Genomic DNA, 24,648 nt, shown 5'->3' on the forward strand with positions numbered 1-24,648 from the left:
GCATTTGAGAATAATTTAGCTGATTTTGTTCTATAAAAATGCGTTCATGTTCAGCAAAAATAGTTGCCTACAAGTACTGAAACTTACTTTGAATGAGAAGCATTCTCTGTGAGAGGCCTGACACAAACAGCACAGTTGTGATAACGGAACGCTGGCCTGCAACCAAACTGCAAATCAAACTCAAAATAAAATCATGCCTGGATGAAGCCGAACGGAAGATCCGTTTGCGAGTCCTCCTCTGCTGCGTGTATCCATCTCTTAAATCAGATCAGTGTGGTTTCAGGGATTGTGAACGCGGCCTTATCTTCACCTCCGTCGTGTCTTTAAAGCTGTAATCTATCCTTCTGTCTGTGTGCGAAAGCAGCTAAATTGTTAATGACATACTTTGTGTTCTGTGAAACCTAAACACGGATTTTAAAATGACACCATCACACGGTCTGCTTGTTATTGCTATGAGACTTGTCTATGGTAAAGGATCACAAACACACACACACACACACACACACACACTACACACTTGTGCAAACACATACTTCATTGTGCTGCAGTGTTTCCTGTCTACCCTGGCTGATCATTTCCCTATAATCTAATGCTTGGCTGCTCATCTCCATTTGGCCTTAGATATATGTGTGTGTGTGTGTGTGTGTCTATGCATGCATGTGTCACAATTATATTTTCAGACCATGAGAACAATAGTGAACCAGTGATTCACTAGAGAGGACAAAAGTCAAAACTAACCTGACTCAAAATCACAAGTATGGAGATATGCGTGTGAATGTAAGTGTGTGTGTGTGTGTGTGTGTAGTGTGTGGGCTTGTATATTCCAATGTTTTGCATTTAACACAAGGTGAAGTGCATGACCTGAGGAAGCAAATGAGGTCTGTAAATGTTTAGAGAACACTGTGTGTGTGTGTGTGTGTGTGTATGTGTATGTGTGTGTGTGTGTGTGTGTGTGTGATCAGCTGGTTACAGACAGAGAGGTGACACAGTGTTAAGCTACTGGAAGAGAAGAGGGGTGTGTGTGTGTATGCTGACAAACTGAATAAACACAGTCTTAACCCAGCTCCGAAGCAGCCCATAAGTGAAACGTGTGGCCCCGGAGTCTTGTAGACTGAGCCAGTGTTTGCACTTCAATCACAGCCTCAGCTCAGTGTTGAAAACAGGGAGAGTTAATGTGGGCTTGAGGTGGCTCGATGATAACCTCTGAGTAGTTGGAGAGACTAAATATGTCCGTGTCCATTTACAGGAATGCTGGTAACAACACAAAGAGAGCAAGTTAAAGCAGCCTGACAACAAGAGAGCTGGAGGTCAGTTTTCTACATGTGACTCAGAGTTTCAGCACCAATCACACTCTCCAGTCTGGTCATAAATATACCTGAAGAGGCTGTAAACATTTAATTGGATGGTTTAATTGGATGATTAGAGAAAATTGCAGTCACAAATATATACCTTCATTTTTAAAAAGGTGGCCTGTTGTGTATTATTCCATAGAGTTCAAATGTCAAGACTAATTGTGTGTGTATATATATACAATTTGTCTGGGTATTTGGGTGTGTTGAAAAGTTCAACGAGACTTATTTTGGTGAACAGTCCACTGCACAGTATTCCTGCTGTAAAGCTCAGAAATAGAGGATATTGTGTCAGTCTCAATGACACTTTAACAGGGTGTATGCTTCCCAAAACAGAGCCTGAGCCTCCTTCCTCCAGCTGAGAGTTGGATGGCGTCTCAAACCACGCGGCTAATCTGCCACCCTGCAACGGCCGGAGCTGAATGATGGGTTTTGGGTTATGCGCAGAAACTGCTGACAGTGGGATGCGACCCTGGGCGTTCAGCTTATTTGAAACAGCTGGCTGGATGTTCGTCCAACGAAAAGAAGTTATGAGAAGACAAACAGTTCACCCACCGACACCAGCCGCCTGATTCAACCACAACAGCTTCCTGGCTTCCCCCCTCTCTGGCTTATCCTCCAACCAGGTCCTCCACACAACTCCAGCCTGGGAATAAATAGTCCTGGCTCCAATTTCACAATGTAATCAAAACACTGGGCTTTGTGGGAGCGCAAAAAAAGGTTAAGATCCTGGCAGATCGGTGGGACAGAGAGGAGGAAGAGGACTTGGACAGGGAGGAGAATCAAGGAAGGGGGGGGGATCAGGCGTTAGTTTATGTAACCAAGGTCAGCTGGAGAAAAAACACAATAATCCTTGGCGAAGGCAAAAACAGTAAGAGCACAAGGGAGGAGGGCGGACTGAGGGAAGGAAAATATGAAAACAAACAGATAAAAGTCACAGTGGGGAGGTGTCCGTTTGCATGGCCAGGGCTTCTGGTTTGGCGTGGGGAGGAGTAATTGGGAGCAGCCGCTGACACTTTAAATAGCTGCAGAGTGTGGTGGGATGCGGTTTGGGGGGAAGTGGACTTGACACCGCAGGAGGAGGAAACTCAAATCCTATGAGCCATTGTGTAATTCAGATGAACTGAAGGAAATAATTATAAAAGCTTGAGTGATTGCCCCCTAAACACTTCTAGCTATTTTGGTGTAAAATATCAAGCAATGGCCAAAACATCCACTTCATGGCGTGCCGTGGTAGCCTACTGGCTGGGACACACGCCATATGGCCGGTGACGGATTGGCCATCTGGAAATTGGGCAAATGCCAAAAGGGCCGCCTGAATATGGGCTGCTAAGAACGGGTCATTGCAGTGAAATAAATAAATAAATAAGATGATTTTTGATTCAAAACGTTATTTTATACATGCAGCTCAAAACATTTTAGATCGTCCTAAATGTGCCTTTTAATAAACACATTCTCCCATGATCCTCTCCATGTAGCCAATGGAAAAGTCAAGACATTGAACTTGTGGCAGACCCAGACCAAGGAGACAAGCAAGACAATGAGGGAAACAAACAAGAGAGAATAGACTTGGACACTGGACTTGTGGCAGAAATTGCTCAATATGACTTTTTTCAGACGCCCAAAATTCAAACACCTGGAATTGTTTTTCAAGTTTCAAGCTGACGGACAGAGAATGACGATGTCATTGACGAGGTTGCAGAGAAAAGCAAACTCCTTCGTAAGTTAGCTTGTTAACTACATGAAGGCGAGACATATTTATTATAACGTTATACTGTGGCTGTGGCACTCTGCCACTCTCTGACTGTGTTCAATGGCTGTTGGCATATGTTAGCGACTGTAGCAATTATAGTGTGTGTTTGTTTGAGTGTGTGTTGCAAATTTCTGCATTCTAGTCAGTCTGTATGGTTTTATCTCAAGCTTTTTCTCTTAACATTTGAGCGGGGTTGGTGTTGGCTTTGAAAATAGGGCCAGTCTGTTGCAAATGTCAGGGCCGTTTTTTTGATCCCAATCCGTCACTTCATATGGCCGCAACGTCCGCGGTTCGAATCCAGCGGCGGACCTTTGTTGCATGTCACCCCCCCCATCTCTCTCTCTCTCCCTTTGCCTCTTATCATCCCTCCACTGTCCCTATGACAAAGGCATAAAATGCTCCAAAAAAATATATTTAAAAAAGAAAATCCACTTTATAATGATTGAACATGACAATCATTTTTGTACAAGCATTGGCACAAATAGAGACAACTTACCGGTAGAAGTCTACTGCTTATTTCCTGTCATTTCCAATGTCTCCATGTCTCCCACGAGGATTTGTCGAAATCTGAAGGAGGACATTCAGTTAGAAAAGCCACAAAGAGCATTTTTACAACTTTCTCTCCTAAAAGCCAAAAGCATAAATGACAAAGTACAACATCAATGGTCTTTGAGGAATCATAATGTGGAAATAAATGATGAGAGCGGGAGCCAGTGGCTGAAAAATTCTCCACAACAAAATGAGCTTAAACCATTTGCAAAGCCTGCCATGACTTCTTAATTCATGCTACGCAGGTGAGGGCCTGCGTTCTACAGACAAGGCAGCTTTTGTTCAGTGAGACAACAAAGACCTTGCTGAACATGGCGAGACAAGAGCAGCCACAAAAGTCACCTTTTAAAAGCCTGACAAAGGGCTGCCACAAGGAAGAGAGCCTGGCACAACATGAAACATGACCCCTTTCACCACACATATTCAAAGCCACAACCAGGGATGTTAGGAGACCATCAGAATTTAAAAAGAAATGAAAGTTCTGAAAAGGAATGCAAAAATGAACTGATGTCTACTTGAAACCCAATACAGAAGTCAAGGGTATGGTTACATTCACAGCCACCCATTCACACCACCCCTCTCCAGCTAGATGGCTATGCTAGCTAACCTAATTTACTACCAACTCCCAGATATCCACTGAAATAAATGCCTGAAATCTTTACACTGCATTCAGAGTCATCATAACATGCTCTCAACTCATTTAAGAAGGTGATGTGGGCGCTAACAGTTGAAGTTAGCAACAGTAGCATTCAAACAAAGGCAGGTAGCACTAGCATTAGCAGCTAGCGATGTACCGATTGCAATTTTCTTGGCCGATTCTGATTTTTTGTCTTTATAAGAACTTAATAAGAAAGATTTTTTTCTTTCTTTACATATTTTCTTTCTTTCTAAGAACTATAACTGACAGCATACACAAACATTTTTGTAATCTTCTTTAATGGAAAATTCAACTATATGTTCATATAAAACATTAACTATTTAAATAACTTACATTTTCTCCAAAACAAAATAAACAAAATAAAAAAGAGCACCAGGTTACAGTACCTTCTCTCACTCAAACAAATCTCTAAATAAAAAGTATACCAGGGTGATAGTTTAAGTGTCTGATTAAATTAGTTGTTCCAAAGGTTTTCAAGGTTGTTCCTCCACAGCTTATTACGGGTATTACCAATTGTGAGCTTCGTGTCTTCTTCACTCTAGCTGAAGAACTTCCACACCAATGACATGCTGTGTGTGTGTGTGTGTGTGTGTGTGTGTGGCTGTACTGTCTGTGCTACTGAGTGACATTGATCAATCAGTCACTGGTTACAGCCGAGCAGCTGAAAACCCTGGTTATGATCGGTGGCTGATCAATCAGTGCATCTCTATTCCGAAGCAGCCTGGTCCCTAACTCCTCTCAGTTGAAGCCAATTACTGAAGCCCAAAGTGTTCTTACATACAAGGACATGCATCTATATAGCATTGTTAACAGGCTACCAATGTAAATGGATGATAACTTGAACTTAAAACTGAGGAAATGTTTTGCTTTTATAAATTTAGTGACGTAAAACCCAAAAGACTTCCATTCATGAACAAGTGGAAATATTATCAAATCTGGGCTAAATGTTCATTTGCAGCTGAAATGAATCATTCTTGCACTGGACTGTGTATTCAACATAAGAGACGAATACACGCCCCACTATCTTTATGAATATTTCAAAGTTAGGACAACTGAACAAAAAGACTTAAATTTAATCATCTAAATGCTTTAATCATAGTACAGCCAGACACTCGGAGACAGAATTTTACTTAACTATATTACAAAGCTGCATGACCTGATTTTGAGAAAGAGATGAAATGAAATGAAACCCGAATCCTTCTCAGGCTTTGCAACCCTGCTAAAATTCTCATTTTATGCCTGTCCTTCACCACAGGTGTCCTGAAGCTGTAAAGGCAGTATCCTTCCCTTCCCACAGGAGATCCAAATGACAGTCATTGTCTAGGAATGCCGCCCTAACTTGGACGAAGCTCGGTCAAACCTGGAGATTTTCCAATCCGCCCTCAAGGTCGTAAAAAAAAACAAACAAAACAAGTGGTTTTAAACTCTACAGCCCTCTGCCAACTGATCCAGGAGCTCCTACCTGTGCCCTGCGGCCGGGATGTGCTGCGTCTTGTTTTGCGGCTGTTCCCTCAGGTGAGAAGCTGGCACTAAGTAACTCATTTATTGTTCCCATTTATCTTTGACCCTGACTGTAAAGGGTCAGGCCTGGAGCTGAGCTGCATGAAGACAAGTTGAAGTTGAAAGGTGCAGAGAGCAGTGTGGTGGAATTGTGGGTGAGACTGATGGACTGATGGGATTGAAGTGACAGGAACAGGAAGGATTGAAGTCTTTGCTCTGATGTTTGTTCCCCTCGGTGAGTTTCCTATTCAAGGATAAAAGCTTGACCTGTATGACACAATGGTTGATCAGGTTGAGCAAACAGGCTGCAGATGAGTTATCAAGGAGCCTGGAGCCCATCTAGTCTGAGAACATAGTCGTTACGTTCAGCTTTCGGAGAGTGTAGGCAGTGAAGTTGTGTCCTTCTGCCAATGGCTCTTTTGACGCCAGGCCAAATGAAGAAACCTTATGTAAGAGCACTCACACAACAACAGCCAGGCGCACTCTCTCACGTTAAGGGGGAGACTTGAATCCGGATGCATTTAAGCCTTAATGGCTCCCTTTGTGACCATGAAATGGGACTGTGCCAATTTCAGCCAGGCTTCTCATTGTTAGGAAATGTACAGTGACTCAACTGGTGACATGGCGTGTTCGTTCAACTTTGCCAAAACCAGTGAGTCACTCGCCAAAAAAGGCGGGCAAATACCCCCCCCCCAAACCCCCACCCCCTCATAAACTCTACAGGGAGGGACATGGCACCCAGGAGTCCTCTCAAATGTGTACACTGGTCCAAATTCACAAGATCCTTTTGACAGCACAGAGAGGGGACTGACTCAACCCAAAGCAGCCCAGATTAACCTGGGACAGAAACATATCAGTGCCACAGCTGGAGGCAGGGAGGCACATTTTCTGTGAACAGCAGATGAGTCCTTCAAAGCAACTAAAACTTTCACAAAAGGGATTCTCGTGAGAAAACAGACTTCAAAAAGAGGCCATTTCCAGGCATTATAAAGTCCTAAAATTAGTGAGAGCTTTCACCCTCCACTGGGCAATGGTGCTGAATTCTGGTACACATGATGGCACCACATTTTCTTTAATTTTTTTTATTTTGACCATTTAGTTTTGACTGTTCAGTGAAACTGGGATATGTACATACCCCAAACACATCAAAAACTTTCACAGAGGGAAATGACACAGCGTCACCAAAACCAACAGTGCCCCCATTCCAGAGGTTGTTAAGCTGTCGGTCTTAAAACTACCATTGACACAGGGCCTTTGGCCACAGCTGCTCTGTAATTAAATACCAGAGATTTCTGCTTTTTTCCCCTCACTGTTCCTTGGAAAATATATACAGGGTCTAAATACAACTCCTGCCCTGCCCTCTCAGGCTAGCTGGCACAGAGCTGATGCCATCCTACTTCATTCCTCAATCCACATCTGCTCATTCCACCTCAGAATGGACAAAGGTTAAGCCAACAAAGCTCACCACAAAAAAAGCAGTGTCAAAACTGAAAAACAGTATGGTTGAATTCCTGAGACCCAGGGATAAATGTGTCATTGGATCCAAACAGCAGAATTTTCATTGGAAGTGTAAGCACAGGCATTAATCTTAACAGTGAACTGATGAAAGGCATCTACAGTACCAGTCAAAGGTTTAGACACACTTTCTCATTCAAGGGAATGGAGAGATGTATCCAAAAGACGACTGATACCTCTAAAGCTGGACAGACACTGTACATATTTATTAGTCTTGTATGTTGTGTTAACTCAAACTTTACTCACTCTGAGTGAAAGCATACAACCCCAGGTCAGTTTTGTCCAGTGATATTCCCAATAAAGGTTATTCAAAGAAGATGGCCTATGTCTACTATGATCAAAAAGTAAGAAGAAAAAGAAAAATATGGAACCTCAGATGGCTGGAAGATGCAGACAATATGATCTATCACAACAGCCTCAATCAGACTACAGTTTTAACCCCAACACGTAAAATTCACTCTAAAATATTAAAACGAGCTCGGCGGAGTTTAAAACACATCTTTTGACAGAGTGTATATGGGGAATGAGATTGTGGAACAGCTGCAAACAGTCAATCAGAATTTCTAACATTTCTAACAATCCAACCCATCGTCCCACAGCCAGACTGTTGATTATTCAGACAATTAATCACACATCAATCACACAACCAGCAATCTGGCAGAAATTCAGCCAACTCCAAAATCAGTTTTACCCCACCAAAAAAAAAAAAAACGCATTCCTGGAAGATTACTTTGTAACATGAACACTGTATTGCAGTGATAACTTTCCAGAATTGCAGAATCCTGTCTGGGAGTAATTATAAACCATCTGCAGTGTTTTGGCGCCTGATACACCTTTAAAACACATTGATCTGTTACTGGACTTTCTGGATTGTATTTCATTGTCTCACCAGTACCTAAGCAACACATTCCCACCAACGCAGCAGCCGCTTGTGTTGTTTCAAAGCAGGTCTGACTTCAGTCTGAACGCCCACTAAGCCTTAATGAGATAGAGGACGAGCACTTTCCAGCGACGGCTCGGTCATTAAGTCTAATTGTATTCTCACACAGAACATGACGAGCGGCGCGCCGTCTCTACGACCGATTCATTCATTTACACTACCATGTTTCCTAATGGCATGCAAAAAAAAAAAGGATAAAACTCATCATGGTAATCTGACAACAACACACGGCGTATGTGTGCCAGTTCCCCCGACTCGTATTAGCTGTGATTGATTTTTTTTTAAGTCAGTGGGGGGGAAACACACACACACACACAAGGGTCATCAGCTACGCCTCATCTGCCTACTTTAATTACCAACGCTTTTTTAACTCTCAGTGAAATCCCCCCCTTTCATCCTCACTGCCTCGCTCCAGAAATGAGTTTACTACTTTGCGACAAACATTCCTCATAGACAAAAAGCTTCAAATATGTTAATTATCTCTTATTTATATTCTATACACACACTCTAATACCATAATATACAGTAAACCTCTTCTTATTTAATGCCTCAATCACATTTCATTCTGCAAGAACACTGTTTCCTTCAATAAAACTTAAATTCACTCATTCTTTGAATCATTAACGTCTATGAAAACAGGCAGAGGGTACAAGTGGAATATAGAGGTTTAATTTGTTTCCCACTTTAAAGGATAATTCTTTTATTACAACTTGGATCTTATTTTTTTTGTGGGGTTTTGCCATCATTTATCTCCGTTATAATAATATTGTACTGACAAAACCAATTTTTCAGATGTGGGAACACAGAGATATCACTGTAATGAAGTCAGACAGGGTAAGATAGAATATCTAAACCACTTGATTTGGAGTTCAAATTGAAAGTAAACGTGAAGCTATCGGGCTGCTCATGCTTCCAGAAGTCTCATCCATTTTCTGCATAAACAATGGCGAGTGACTCACAGCTCGAGCACTTCTACTGTTTGGATAGACATAAAAATTCTCTCTAATAAGCTGCATAGCAAGAGCCGCCTTTGCCCCTTTGGACCTCTTTTGTGCAATGTTATCATTACTGATGGAAATGATGACCTAAACTTCCAAAAAATATGACCCAAGTTGTAATAAATAATGAATTGAATTAAGCTTTGAAGTCCCCTTTTCCAGACGTTTCTTTCTTAATTGGTTAAGATTTTATAATGTGTAAAATACATGGGTTGTGTTTCTCAGTAGCTCTGATAGTCCTGTCAGAATGACTCGGAGATACAGGTTAATCTCACACCGGTGGTTGAACTGAATGGGTCGATGCACATCATCTGACCTGGCTTTGTGACCCCTTCCCTCCTGCTCCCACTGGACAGCAGACCGTCCTCGTGTCAGGCTTTACTATTATAAAAAGGGAATTATTGTTGCTGAGGTTTAAAAACTTCCTGACACGTTTAAAAAAGGAACAGGAAGACAGTGAAGGGATTTTTAAAGAGACGTTCGTGCGGGTCACAGAGACAAAAACTGAGGCAAACTTAACTGCATTTACTAATTACGTGATTTAATTTGATATAATTGCATGTTTCAGCATAACTGCAGCTGCAGACTGAAGTCTCTGCTGAATCCTCTTGTCGTTACGGTTCAGTCTGTGTACAAATGACTCAAATGTTGGACACCTATCTCCTGTATGAAGGTTGTATCAGTGAAAAGAGTCACACTCCCTCTGGCTACAACCTCTGCTTCCATCTCACTGCTCATGTTTTCACTCTCTCTCTCCCTCCCTCTCTCTCTCCCCAGGCTTCATAGTCTGGTGTGTTCCTGCCACGCCTGTCAGGCACTTCCACACACACATCTGTGGAGCTCACAGAAAGCCAAAGACCACAACAGTACTCTGAGTCAGTCTGATTTAGAGGCGGCAGACAGCAGGTTTGTGTCGGCATGTAGCCTGCAGCCACTGACAAGTCAATTTGTTGATGATGATGATGATGTCATGCTTAAATTGTCAAAAGCAGCCAGACGAATCTTCACCTGTAGCGTCAGAAGCCGTGTTGCAGGAATTCTTCTTGAATTTCACACAACATTGAGCGCCGATTAAGTGTGAACTTGTTCTTTTGCTATCAGATGGCGCTCGATGATAAAATCGGATGTGCAGCAACAGCGGCAGAGGCCCAGGGGCAATCAATGAGGATATCCCCCCTCTGCCACTGTGCCAAACCAATGAAGCCTACAGTATTTAGACCAGCTGTTCAACACAGGCCAGACCCTTTCCACAAAACTGGGACAAATCAGTTCCACGGAGCAACATTGTCAATAATTTTTATAATTTAAAACACTTGCAAAAGGATCAAAGGTTCAAATTTCTCCTATTCTCCATCACCGCATAACAATAAGGTGTTTTAAACTGGAAATATAAAATTGTTCCTGTTCTGTAAATTCACCCATAGATGACTTGCATCTTAATCTGTCTGATTTGGAAACATGGAGCTGGGCTGGACGCCTAATTTACTGCGGGGCATGGTTGTTTCATTTCCATTTCTTTCAAATTATGGGAAGAAAATCACATCATGTACATGCAGTGTTTCCACTACTTTCAATGAGGAGAGGCAACCACTGCAAGACAGCCACCAACACTCCTGTGGGATTTCAACATCTTCGATTCTGATGAAATGTCAGTCACACAGAGAGCCACTCGGATTCAGTGTTAAAGTTCGGCTCCACACTGTCCGTAGTGGTAAAAATACTAAATTGTTTAGGAGCCAAAGCACTGCCAGGTTTTTCAGTGGACACAGAAACCACAGACTTGTAGTTTATTTTGACACAATTCGACACGCACTGTTCTGCTGCCAGGAATGCTCACTAGAGCAGCAAATGTGTATTAATCCGCCGCTGAAAATAGTTCCCGACAAATTCACCGTTTCCTCCTGCTTGAGTAACATTTACTGACAACTACAGTGCCCAGTTGTTTTAGGAAACTACTGCGCTTTTTAAAGACATTATGGGACTTGTTTTTTAAGATGGGTTAGGGTTAACCAAAAGGATTAATCAATTATCTAAATAGTTGTGTCATTTTCTTTTATAAAATGTAACAAATGACATAACAAAAAAAAAAAAAAATCATGTCCCACCCCTTCAGTGTTATCAAATACCATCCAAGTAGCAACTGATCAGTAAGTGTCTGCATGTTTGCTCATTTTGAGCAGAATACAAAGTTTAGTTACAGAGTAAAAGGATGTTCTAGACTTGATCACTTAATGCAAAAACACCAACAGGATGAGCAGACTCGTGGTGAGATTACGCTCCACTTCCTGAGAGGATTGCTCACATCTTTAGCCGTCCATACCTGTAATCAGCTTTTCCCGTCAAATAAAATCCACTCAGGAAGTGATTGCTTCATGAGCTGCTAATGCTGCCTCTCTCACTGTGAAAATGATTTGGATTTAAAGTAATGCATTTGGACAAAAGTGACTTGAAGACTTCTTGAAGCTCTGGATCTCTGCATCAAGTTCTATTCAAAGATTTAAAAAGCAAAAAAAAAAAAAATGGTGGATGAAATGTACCAGAGATTAGTGTCTGTACAATGCAGCTGTGACACTAAAAAGAGTATGAGATCTAAATGAGGCCATCGCCTTTTGATTGCCTTCTACTAAGCAGGACAGCAGGTCATGGGGTCATTATAGTAATCAGTTTGTTGTCTATGATCAATAAGCAGCAGACTGAACATGTGTAATCAATACAGGCCTACAACTGTATCCCCCGACACTTCCCATCTACTGTTTGTTTGTCTGTGTGTTCACTGATTTATAACACGGGGCAAATATGTGTATATGAATGCACAGGGGAAAGTGTTCCAGGAAGATTCTGAGCATTAGTGATGCCATAAAAATATTAGTACAACATGAAAAGTTCATATTAATGGATTTTGTTCTTCCTGTCTTACTTTGATTTCAGGGGTTAACATGCTCTCAGTTTTGGAACTTAAGTTCCTATAATGCAATAAGGTGTTGTAAACAGGAAGTATAAGGTTGCCATGGATACAGTGAGTTAGCTGTGGGCCACAACTTGAGCTCTGCTTCTTTTTAGTCAATATTTATTTACAGTTTGTCAAATTGGCTGCACTAAAAAATATGTGAAATTACTATTAGTAGTTCCTGTTTGCAAGGTACTCATGGATGTACAGACAAATATCTTTTTTCTTATCATCACTAAGCAGATTTATTTGCAGTGCACATCAGAGATGATGGTATCCTCGTGAGCTGTAAGTTGCACTCAGTCTCAATATTTGCGTCATGTCTGTGTGTTCAGATTTGATTGAGTTATCACTCGAGAGCACAAGTTTTGACACAAACTGTGGCTCGTGCCAAAAACAAGGGATTAGTATTATGAAGATGTAGAACTTTCCACATGATTTCACCTTCACCGGCCCAACTGGTTTTATACTGTCTGATTTCATCATCATGATAAAGTTCAAATGAAACATGAAATGATATGAATGGGAGTGATTTACAAACATTTCAGTCGCATTACAGTCCATCTGTCATGCTCTCTCCCAGCATGACGTGTCGTTCTGTTTTCGGTTCACGGCTTAACATATTTCGGTTTAACCCCTAATGCGGGGGAATGAGCTCTGCAAAAACCATCATACTGTGTGTCTACATGGTAGGAGCATGTGTGTTTTTGATATGAGGGAGTTGTTGCATATAAAAAAAAGGTCCTGACATTGTGTTTCTGCTACCGAAAATCCACTCCAGCTGGATCCCATCGGGACATCTGTGCTGAACAAATACACTTAAGAGTGCTAATGCAGTGTGTTGTCCAGAGCTCGTGTGTGTGATTTAGATAACACATGGGTCAAAAAACAAAACAAAACATGACATTAAATGAATTTTAGAGAAAAGAAGCAGAGAGGTTTGAGTGCTGCTTTTGTGCGACTACATTCTCAGTAACATGTTGCATTACATCACAAGACCTGTTTAATGTAAAAAAGAGTTTTTGGATGAATGGGTCAGGGAGGTTTTGGTTAACAGGAGCAACAATGCAATTCTGGGTTTTTAGGGGTGTTGGAGAAGCTATAATTTGTGAGAAGGGCAGTTTACAGCTTACATACCTGTTCTGGTATGTTCTACTCCATAAATGTTTGGTCACCCATTACACTCATTTCCTTAAAGACAAGCTCTATGTGTAAAAAAAGTGTAAGAAATAGATAAAAAGATAAGTACACGCTACAAAATTAGAGAAGACCACCTTCTACTACTGTTCACCCCAAGACAAAACACAACAGACCTGTATGAAACCATGGTAACGATGGTAGACAATGTGCCGATGACTGTAACAACAGCTCATTCACAAAAAAAAAAAGTGAGAAGTTAAAGCACATCATGAACAATCAGTGTGTGCTACTCCTGTGGAAACAATGTCTAATGTGTTTGTGTAAAACACAGCAGTAATATTTGAACAGGAGGGGCAGTTTGTGCTACAAAACTTTTACGGCTCCCTTCGCTGATCATCGCTCCTGCTGAGTAAAGCATGAGGGGAAATCACCAACACTTAAAGCCCTGCTACACTCAGAGACTAAATGATTGTAGGGATGCAAAACAGAGTTTATTTCAGCCAACAGTAATGATTTTTTTTTTTTCATTTTATTGCAGTAGCATGTGTTTAGTTCTCAGCTGTTGGTGTGTGCCTGTTAGCCTGCAGACACTGTTTTATTACCTCTGTGGATTTGTGCAACACTAACCAGGAAATTCAGACAAATACCATCAAATTCCGTTATATTTTGGCTGAACATTTTCGCTTTTGCTTTTTTTTTTCCCCCTCATCAGCCAGTCCTTGAAATCTTTACTGTAACAGCTTGATTCCACTGGGGCACGTCTGCACTGCATTCCCGGCTGCAATGTGGCCAACGGAGCTGATCACAGCCACTCTAGTCAACGCTTGTGATCCCACCAGACACGTTACGGCGTGTTTTAGGAGCATCCCCAGAAGAAGCTCCGACATATGCGCCCAGTCTATTTTTTGATGGAAGCTGTGCATCACGCATCTGCACAGAGCAGATCCAGTCAGACACAGGAACGGCATAGAGCATCTGGTCAGTTTTCCAAATAAAACACCCTGTGCAGATTCCTGATCGTATATCACATCGCTACATCAACATTACATTAAAACTAGTGGCACCAGGCCAGAAGTCAACCGGTCAGAGTTGATTTCTCACCCTGGACAATGAGAGGTTCATCTTGGAAGTGGAAAATCCCAAGATTTTATGACACCACTGCTGCCATGACTGCCTTGCTCCCTGGCTTCCTCTCCAGGTAGAAGGGAGAAGGGTGGCTCTCGTCTCTCTGCTGCTGTCGGACCTAAACGATTTGCTGCTTCTGAAACACTCCCAGTGGGGTATGAAGTGGTCTGGAAGATGGAACCAAACCATGTCACAGATGGAACACGACGCAGCCATTCCCCCGTGGAAACAAGGCGCAAGTTGAGTTAACCGTTGACTCAGGTTTAAACAAGTTTTTGTAAATGCTGCTGCTTTTCTACGTTATATGCATTAAAGTATTTTGACCTGCACAGACAAATTATTCATTCAAAACAGAAAACCTTTCACATTCAAATAAGAATAGCTTGTTATGTCTAAGATAAATGACAATAAAATAACGTTTTTATAATATATCAGTCCACTGGGCATCTGTACCTGCCCTAGAGGTTCCAGCTTTATGGGCAGGATACCTACAGGTGTGAGGACTTGGTTTGTGTTGACGTTTCAGTAGAAGGAATGTTAATGGCTGACAGAGTGATACTGACTATCTGCCAACAGGACAACACGGGAAGAGAGAAACGATTAAGAAAAGGAAGAAAACAACTTTAAACAAAACAAATAAATACAAATAAAAGTAACACATTTAAGATGAACTGTTTCCATTAGCTAGACTGGAAAAAATGCTTAAGTGGGTGACTGGTCTGGATGGTTGGACTGACGCCATCATGTTCAAACTAAAGTTAATACATTTGAAATTTCAAACTGAACCCGACTACACTAGTTCCATCAAATGTTGCACATCAAACGACAGAAAATCCCAATGAAACTGAAATGGATTTCGGCTTTATAGGTTTGATCTCTGCACATTCATATCCTGCTAACATGACATGAGATGGAACACATGTCTTTAGGGAAATTTGGTGCAACAGCAGCAACAAAGCAAAATATAGTGAATTAGACATTAGAGAGAATTTAAAAAGATTATTTCAACGGTAGAAAATATCCCAACTTTTATGACTCCGGACTATGTTACTCTATGCTAATAATTCAGCTACGTCCCACACACAAAGACAGGGCAGAAACCAAATAGCATAGAGAGGAAGAGCTTACTAAAGAAGGCAGAACAGGTGGTAAAGATAAGGACGGCCATATCAGTTAGTCTTTGTTTGATCCAAACTACACTCTTATCAGTGTCTGATGTGTTATAAAGCTTTTATTTAAAGCTCAGTTGCCGTCATGTCTTTTGGAGCAACGAGACCTTTAAAACAGTTTGGTATGGACAGACTGGACATGCAGCAACTAGATTTTCTTGCATATCTGCGCTCATGGAACAACTACAAATGTCAGTAGTGAACTGCTGTTTGAGTTACATGAAACTAGGATGTGGGGCAAACAACACACACACACTCACACCCGCCCCCCCCTCTCAAAGTGCTCCATAACCCTGGAAACAGAGGCCTAGTTCATTTGCAGCCAGATTAAAGCGACTGAGGTGGAGCGGGTGGAAAAGATTATTCCTGGTAAGCAAGAAAAAAAAAAACCCTTAAGCTCTCCATTAATAACATGAAGAGAGTGTTATTTATGAAAGCTGCCTCGAGACTCATCGGTATACACACAGAAGTCTAGTATGTTGTAAGCCAAACGATTACAACTTTTACACAACCACCAGCCCAGTGCTTTCCATGTGCAGACAACACGGCACATGTTCTGGACTGTGAATTAGTCACGCAGCGCGCTTCTCATTTTATTCACCAGGATTACAGTATAGTAAGTGAGGAAAGGAACCAAAATTTCAGATCAGCTTAAGGAATGTCTAAATCAAAGCCTTGTAAATCCAAACCCAGTGAGGGCAACAGTGCACCCTGTATACTTGCCACACTGAGTGCCACAGCTCAGCTTAGCAGCGAGTGGCAAAGGTTGCCAGGGAACGCTGCGGGCTGGCAGGGCGTTCAGACGCAGTCACATATTCATATAAACATCTCAACACAACTCAAGAGTACCTCAGTGCTGTTTAAAGCTTCAGTGGGAAGGAAAAAAAAAAAAAGCCCTACTGAGGGAGTATGGTGTCAGTGCAAGGATAACAGAGCCCCGTGACCCCTGACCTCTGTGGGAGTGTGAACCAACAGGAAGTGTCACGGCAAGAAGACACATGATAGGCAGGTTGTAAAAATAATGCTCTGTAAATGACAAGTGACATTGAAATGCAATAAAAGGAGGTGACCTGTATCTCCAGTAGACTTATGATAACAATAGCAATGATTCAATTACATAGTAAACTTATTAGTCTGTTAGTTGATCAGATTTTGATCCTTCTTTAACCCATTTGTCAAAGTTGAGAATACCAAACATTTACTGGTTGCAGCTTCTAACATGTAAAGACTTGCTGCTTTTCTCCGTTTCATATCTCTGCAAACTGAATACCTTTAGTTTGACTAAATAATCTTAACTCAAGGTCTACTTACTGGCTTCTTCCGCAGCTTTTAGCCACATCTCACAATTCAACAGACTGACTGATACTTAAATTATTACAAAGTTAAATAAACCTGATGCATGTAAAAATGCTGTTGTAATGCCAAATTGAGGGTATTCACATCTTCTTGACTAACATTTTTGATGTTGTTTTTTTTTTTAACTTCACATGGGCTGAGAAAATTTATGTTCACTGCTTATGAGACCATTTTAAAGCCCACTATATCATTTGAAAGGGTAAGGCTTCTTTCCAGCCAGGAGTAGTGATATTCTACTTGCATACCTACAAGTAGGTAAGGTAGCTTCAGACATCCCAGGAACATTGTTCTGTACTTGAGTCCTCCAGCAGTTGGCCAAGGTCCTGAACTTTTAACACGCCTATCCAACATTTGCCTTTAGCTTTCCATAGCAACCCCCCTTTTCCCAGGACAGAGGGTCCCTCCCCCCAGAGCGTTTAAAGGGAGTTAAGGCGGAGGGGGGGGTCGATTTAGGAGGAGCTGTCTTGACAAAAAGGGCGTTTCTTGGGAAACTGAGCACTCACTGTTCTCCAAGAGCTTTCATGGTTGCCACTTGGCAACAGTCGGCTGTCGGTATTTGAAAATGCTGCTTTTCACGCTTGTCTGTGTGCTACGAAAAGCCACACACACACACACGCACACACACACTCGCATGAAGTGAGAAAGAAAAGCCGGCAAGTGTCACCACAGCAGATGCTTCTTGTATTGTTGCCTCTGGAGTCAAAAGCCAAAGCTAGCCGTCTGACGTCATGTAGATGATATTCGATTTCAAGCGCGCTTGTAAGTCCATTCTTTTCAAATCATAAGCCAGAATGAATGGCCACCTGTCTTACTGCAGCCATGCGATGCAAAGAACAATTCAGCAAGAACAAAAAAAGAGATTTCACACTGATTACCAGCCCTTAAATCTTCAAGTTTCACAATTTACATGCTTCCACAAATGCTTGATTGACTGTCAAGGTAACTTCACAAAGTTTATTTTCAGAAGAGTTGTTTGGATGCCGCAGTCTGGACGCTTGAGGTTATCCTCCAGATGGTGGACACTCCCTCTTCAGCCACACCCACTCACCTGTCCTTCCTCTAAGGAGACAGAGAAGGAGTCTACAGTCAACACCAGCTGTTTTCTAACTGACAGACAGGGGAGAAGACACACCTCCTCCTCCTCCTCCTCCTCTCCCTCTCCTCCCCCTTTCCTCCTCTGTCCTCTCTTCTGGAGGTACGCCTTCACCTCTCTAACCCCCCACTTTTTCCTCATAATGCCCCTCTCTGGTTGGCTGGTCTTTTCAGCCTCCTTTTCAACAAAAGAAACAAAGGAGGCAGGGCCACTTTCCCTCTTTCCCCCATGCAGAGAGCAGGAGAAGGGGGGTATAAGACCTGCAGACCACCCTTTTCAAAGCTGTAAAGCCCAAGAAGACCAAAAAGTGTCTGCAAGCAAAATTCTTATACCAACACATGCAAAAAAAAAAAAAAAAAAAATGCAAACTGCATGCAAAAAGCATTCTAGCATTTCCATGCATCTCTGTGGAGCGTGCACAGGAATGTGCAGGTGCAGACAGTAACAGAAAATGCAAAACACCAACAAACAACCAACAGAACCCAGTTTATTTTGTCTACTGCCAAGTTGTTTACACATTCTGGATTGGTTTTCAGAAAGCTAGAACATGCGCAGTACACCCCAAAGTGGATGGAAAATGTGTGTGTGTGTGTGTGCGTGTGTGTGTGAGGTGTGTTCATGGACTATATATGCGAGAACTAGTTGGGATTTTTAGACCTTGGGAGGGAGGATGTTTTTGTGGGGTGGGGTTCTATTGGCAGCTTTTCACATGGACCCATGTGCAGCGCTGTGCCATGCTGTCAAACAGGCCTTTTTCCACTTCAGGAACTTAAAGCAATATAACGTAACATAAAACCATTGTCACAGATTCTGCTTTTGTTTCCTCTGCTCACCACCAGCTTTGAGGGACGAGTTCCTGGATCTAAATTTCAATCCTTGCTTGGGAGGTGATACTAAATGCAAGTTCCAGGTACCTTCAGGGGCTGCTAGCAGTAATATGTTGTCACGACATACCAAGAAGGACTATTTTAGAAAACGGAGAACACTTGTTGGACAGATGAAGATGTCCAGGTCCCAGGGTACCACACTAACTTTTTTCACCACCGTCCCAAAAAACGATTGTGACCATCCTGAAGTGAATGTAAACCATCCCCAAAATCAAAACATTGTTTCTTTACTTCCCCAAATCACTAAATCCACCCCTGTTGATGCATGAGGTTTTTTCTTTAACAATTTACTTAACAGATTAGAGTTGCTTCTTTCAGTAATTGCAAACGTTTCCATGGTTTCATACTTATGTAGCCGACTATGTCTGCTGCGGTCCTGTTTCTGCTCCTGATGAGATTGTAGCATTCATTTCTCCAGCAATCTCTCTTGTATAATTGTAGAAATAATTGTTATTAGTGTCTGGATATTCCCCCACTGTTAGTTTGCTTAGTTATGAGTCAGAACAAAGATGCAGTCTGCTGCAGAGGAGCTGTTGTTTTTATCTGGACACACGTAGGAGATAGTGAAGTTGATAGCTACAGTATATCAGCAGTGTGACACTGACAACAAGACAGCAATGAGACTGAGTATCAAAACCCCTTTCATGAGTAGCAACCTGTGTCAATAGAGTCTTGGTCTTGTTTATTTATTCTGACCAGATGTGTCCTGTCTTGTTTTTCATATTCATTTTGCCATAATGTAGAGAAAGTCCGGTGTCATTCAGCACAGATATCAAAAGCCAGAGTTTCCTGTTAAGAAATTTCCACGTCCACATTCATCCAGGTTTATAATTAGACTCTATCTGGATTTGATTTAGATCAGGCTGTGATTTAAGACAGTAGAGAGGATTAAAGCTCAGGTTATGAGTAAAGGAATTCCTGTTTTCATGTGAAGGACCTCATAAGGACAGGATAACAAGGATGTGTGCATGTTTGTGTGTGTGTGTGTGTTCGGTACTCCCTCCACCCTCAGGTCTCATCTTCTCATTGCGAGCTCAGTGACAAAGCCCTTCTCATCCATGTCACCCTATCTCACTAGCTGGGCCTCTTTCTCTGAGGGCCTTCTACAAACGGCTGCTTCAACTCCACAGACAGATGGGAAATGATACAGGAGCGTGGTTTAGGCATGAATGCAGACGCAAGGGAATACTGAGAAAATGAGAGCTGCGGAAGGTGTCAAGTGTTGAGTTAGAAAAAGATGAATTGTGCAAAGGAAAGGAAAGGATGAAATGGCTTGGTGTTTGCCAGAGAGAGTGATGCATAGAGGGCGTAGAGAGATGTGAGTGAGAGAGAGAGATATATAATATATGCTGGAAAACAGATCAGATCATGATAAATGCCTTGTGGTAGGATACAGTAATAACATGGAAGGATCAGCTGATTCTGGAAGTATTTTTTCCCAACTGTAATTTCAAAGTTTTCCTTTAATGATATCATGGAGGAGTCTCCTGTATAATTTCACTATGCTATAGGCTTCTGTTATGGCCATCAGTACTAAAGATTTCAACTTTGTTTTTTGAGAAATCATGTTTTTTTTTCCAGGCAGGTGGCTCTAAATGCCGATTACTCTAAAGAATTTCCAGATTACGTGTTTTCCATTAAAATTGTTTGGAATTCTGTGTTTTACAATTTAAGCACAATTTGTCATGAGAAAGAGTCTAATCATGTGATGGATGAATAACATTTCAACTATTCAATAAGAAAATATTCTAAATTTAATGAATATCAATGAATTTGATGGAACACAACATTGCACTATTTTTTTATGAAAGAATGAGCTTCAATACAGTTATAAAACAAAACATTCTTTCCTTTTAAGTGTTTCACATCTGAGCTTCACATTCGTATGTTGGCAAAACTTACAGAATAGTTGTTCTCTTGACTCATAGTAGTTGTTTGGATATTGCTCTGCTCTAAATTTAGCTGTTAGTGTTGAATTCCTCAGTTTTTTGGTTTACTTAACCGTCTCAGAGGGTCTGTTCAACATGACTGTGTGTCTGTGTGAAACTGTGTGAGACACAGACACACAGACAGAGGTCAGAAACTGCAGCAGCCTGCCCATAAATGACACCAAAACACTGTATCTCTGAATCGTTTTTTCTGTTCATTTGGCTTAGGCGCTGTGAATAAACACCTTTAAGGGTAGGGAAAACCCTGATTTTTATAGATTGCATCCACATTTAAGCATATTCCACATTTTATGGTTGATTTCACTTTTATTATCAAATTCTGCGATTCTGTCTCTGTTTTCCGCATCGTGGAAATCACAGGGCTCTAGAGTTAGGACTGATCCGATTCAATATCAGTATCAGGTGCTGATACTGACGTAATTCACTCAGATAATCAGACTGACGTTACCGATCCATGTACCGATCCAGATTCCATAGTCCGATGTTAAATACATGTACTTAGTTACTTTCCACCACTGGTGTAGAGTTAACAGTATAAAGTTGCTAAACAGCAGTGATTCCTGGTAGTTTTTTCACATACTAACAAAGTAAAACACAGAGAAAGAAGAATTGATGTCCTTTATGTAGAGGTGCTCATTCAGCCTTCAGCTATGACAGCTTCATGCTAGGTGGCTACCTAGCTTGAGGTATTGTCCTTAAAGTATTATGAACCTGACGCTAGCAGGAGGCTAACCATGGAATATTTAAATAGCTACCTATTCAGACTGGACCTGGACAGCTAACAACAACAGAAATACCTGTCAACATGACACATTAACAACTTTTCTTTTAAATATGGAGACAGTTTACAGCGCATCCACTGGCTGAGTGACTGACCAGCTAGCTGACACATTAGCCGGCTAGCTAGCTGTCCAACAGCGACCGTTAGAAAGCACTTCCACTTTGAGAGTGAACCCCACCAGACAACACAGTCCCAGCTCACACAGGGACACACAAACGGTTTCATCCAGACACTCATAGCAGGCAAACAGAGTGTGTCCCACCCGTGAATCGGTGGCATGCCTGGTAAGGTGCATTTTCATCAGGCCACAGCAGAGCCTGTGGTTGCGGCTGGAGGGAGCCGCGCCACTGCCCTCCTGACTCAAACAGCCACTAGTCTAGATATTTATTTCTCTACACAGTTCTTGCACTTTTATTTCAAATATTGATTTTGAAAACCTTACAAAGGAGTTGTCAATTTGCCATTGCACTCTTTAAAGTTCTCTTATTATGGGCTTGTTTTCTTTTTCCACTTTAGCACAACTGTATCAGTAATAGTTTCCACTGCAGCACAACTAAACTGTGACACAATAACTGTGTCAGTAATGAGACATTGTTGGATGTTTACATTTTTCAAAATAAAAGACCAAAATGTTTTTTTCCTGCTGTACTGAAAACATATCGAACTGTGACCCAAAAACCAAAGTATACACCAAACCTTGAATTAATATTAATGATTAAGAGGTTTTTTTTTTTTAATAGTTCTCAGCCACCTGAGCTTGAGCTGCCAAGCCCAGGTGGCGCACTGCTTGTCTAAACACATCACGTGTACTCGTGCTTCAACACTGACCTTAGGCAAACACACCAGCTTCATTCATGAGGGAACAATTGTGAGCGCACACACACACACCGTGAGCTGCATGCGGTAGAAGCATGCAGCGTACCTTGTAGGGGTTAATAATTCACACTCTTACAGAGCACTTCGCTTGCTGCTTCAAAGAGATTTCAACACTCAAATCTATTTTACATTCCACGGCACTGAATGTATCTGGGTCTCCATTTACATATCTGAATAATTAACAGGCTATCCTGTCTAATTAAATCCTCGGAGAATCCTGGGGAGTGTTATCACTATTCTTGTTATCAAAGAAAATCCTCCGCTGCAAAAAAAAAAAAAAAAAAAAATTAAGGCTTTGCTGATTCAGATAATGGACACGGAAAGACAGGAGCTGTCCAGCTTAAGGCTTAGAGTCATAAAGTTCACTGTAAGCAATATGCAGGGGAAATCTGTGAGGATCCAAATGTGACTAGCAGTTACTGGAGAGGACAAACAGTCAAGTCCGGGCTCCGGGCACAGCAGCACTCCTCATATGGGCCGACACAGAAGCCAGGAAAGACAGTAAACCATCAGATATTCATGGTGATATGACTTCGGGGGATTTCTTTAATTAGCTTGAAATTCTACACCCACTCTTGAGTTTTCATGTACAAATTTGCATCATCATCAGTGCATGAATATGTCATGCAGCAAAGAACACATGTACAGTATGTCAAAGGATTTTTACTTAATGATTCATTAAAAAGATCTTGAAATCATTTTCCCACTGCCCTGTCGGTGTCCAGGCACTTAGAGATATAGTGTACTGTTCTCAGATGAGGCTATATTTAATGTCTGCTATCTTGAGGTCTCCTACAGCGTGGTGGTGGTGGTATCTAGCAGGAGGGGCACATCGTATCAGATTCCGTGCCTGTCTTTTATCCCTCTGCTCAGGGTTTGCACCACCAGCATATTGTCACTAATCTTGGTGCATCTGTTGGTTCACAAAGCCCCATTAAACAGCCAGACCCTTCTGATAAGGTTACTGACTTAATGCTCAGTGACATAATTAAATTGAGTATTTAATCTGGCCATGGGAGTAGAGGAGACCCAGACCCCTGCTGGGCAAGCCGGCGTTCACATGTCGAACCTCTGTTGTCCTTCCAAATTACTTGTACTTTGATCCCCTTTGAGTTGATTGTCCTCTCCGATGGGCAAGATAAAAGACAGTTGCAGATAATATCCGCCACATAGATTTCCTGTTGGCTGACTTCATCTCATGGTTTCTGGTCCATATTAATCCATTCAGAAAAATGATGCATACAGAATTCTAAAGCTACTAAGGGGTAAAGGCTGGTGGTAGTTCACATGAAGTGCCCTCCGACCATCTCTACAGGCAAATGTATCTATAGATGTTACAAAAATCCATACTTTAAGGCTGGGGAAAAGCCTCAATAGAGAGCATAAATCATGATGTCACAGTCTAGCCTCTGTTCCACTAGCTTCTGCAATCTCTCATTCAGCATTTCTTTCATCTGTCTTCCTGAAAAAATGATCATGTTCCTGGAGTTAAAGTTAAACAACAATTACTTTGTGAGTGCAGAAAAAAACTACAGGTCCCATGAAAAAAACTACAACCGCAGCAGTGCAGTAACTTGGATTCATCCATATCCATTAAACTCCAACACCTTCTTCTCAAGTCGTCTTTTAACGACTGACGACTCGCTCATGGACTCGCCTCCTCTGTTGAGCGGAGATGTTTAGCCCTTGAACATCTAGAACACATGGGGTGTTCATTTAAAGCTGCTATAATACATAAATATTTAATAAACAACAATATTATATGGATGTTAGATTTTCAAAAAACTACAGTCATCGTCTAAGCATATGAAGCAAGCCACACGACGTACTGTTGAGGGAGGTTCTCCTCCAAGGCTGGATTTTTAGCGATTAGCCTAGTTACAAATGTCAGTGTTCTGAATGAGGTTTTCTAACGTCTGGAACAGAACTCAGAAGTTCTAGTTTCACTTTGGCTCTTTATGAAAGGCTCAAGACTCTATAAGGCTGCATTCAGACGAAATCCAGCAATCTGGCACTGATTCACTATTGCTACTGCTCTGCTAAACATGCTAACACACACACAC

General features: G+C 41.6%; 1 protein-coding gene across 4 annotated transcripts in view; it reads right to left on the minus strand.

The window, feature by feature from the left end:
* plxnb1b (plexin b1b) overlaps nt 1-24,648 on the minus strand; it is a 116,388-nt gene that overhangs the window by 87,141 nt on the left and 4,599 nt on the right. For 3 of the 4 annotated variants that reach the window (XM_044349136.1, XM_044349137.1, XM_044349134.1), the window contains one exon: nt 3,599-3,669. The gene's annotated coding sequence lies outside the window, so the exon portion shown is untranslated. Of the gene's footprint in view, nt 1-3,598; nt 3,670-14,450; nt 14,642-24,648 lie in introns of all 4 variants that reach the window. The other variant, XM_044349135.1, reaches the window with a different exon arrangement.

Source organism: Thunnus albacares, chromosome 4, assembly GCF_914725855.1.
Source record: "Thunnus albacares chromosome 4, fThuAlb1.1, whole genome shotgun sequence".
NCBI classification, from domain to species: Eukaryota; Metazoa; Chordata; class Actinopteri; order Scombriformes; family Scombridae; genus Thunnus; species Thunnus albacares.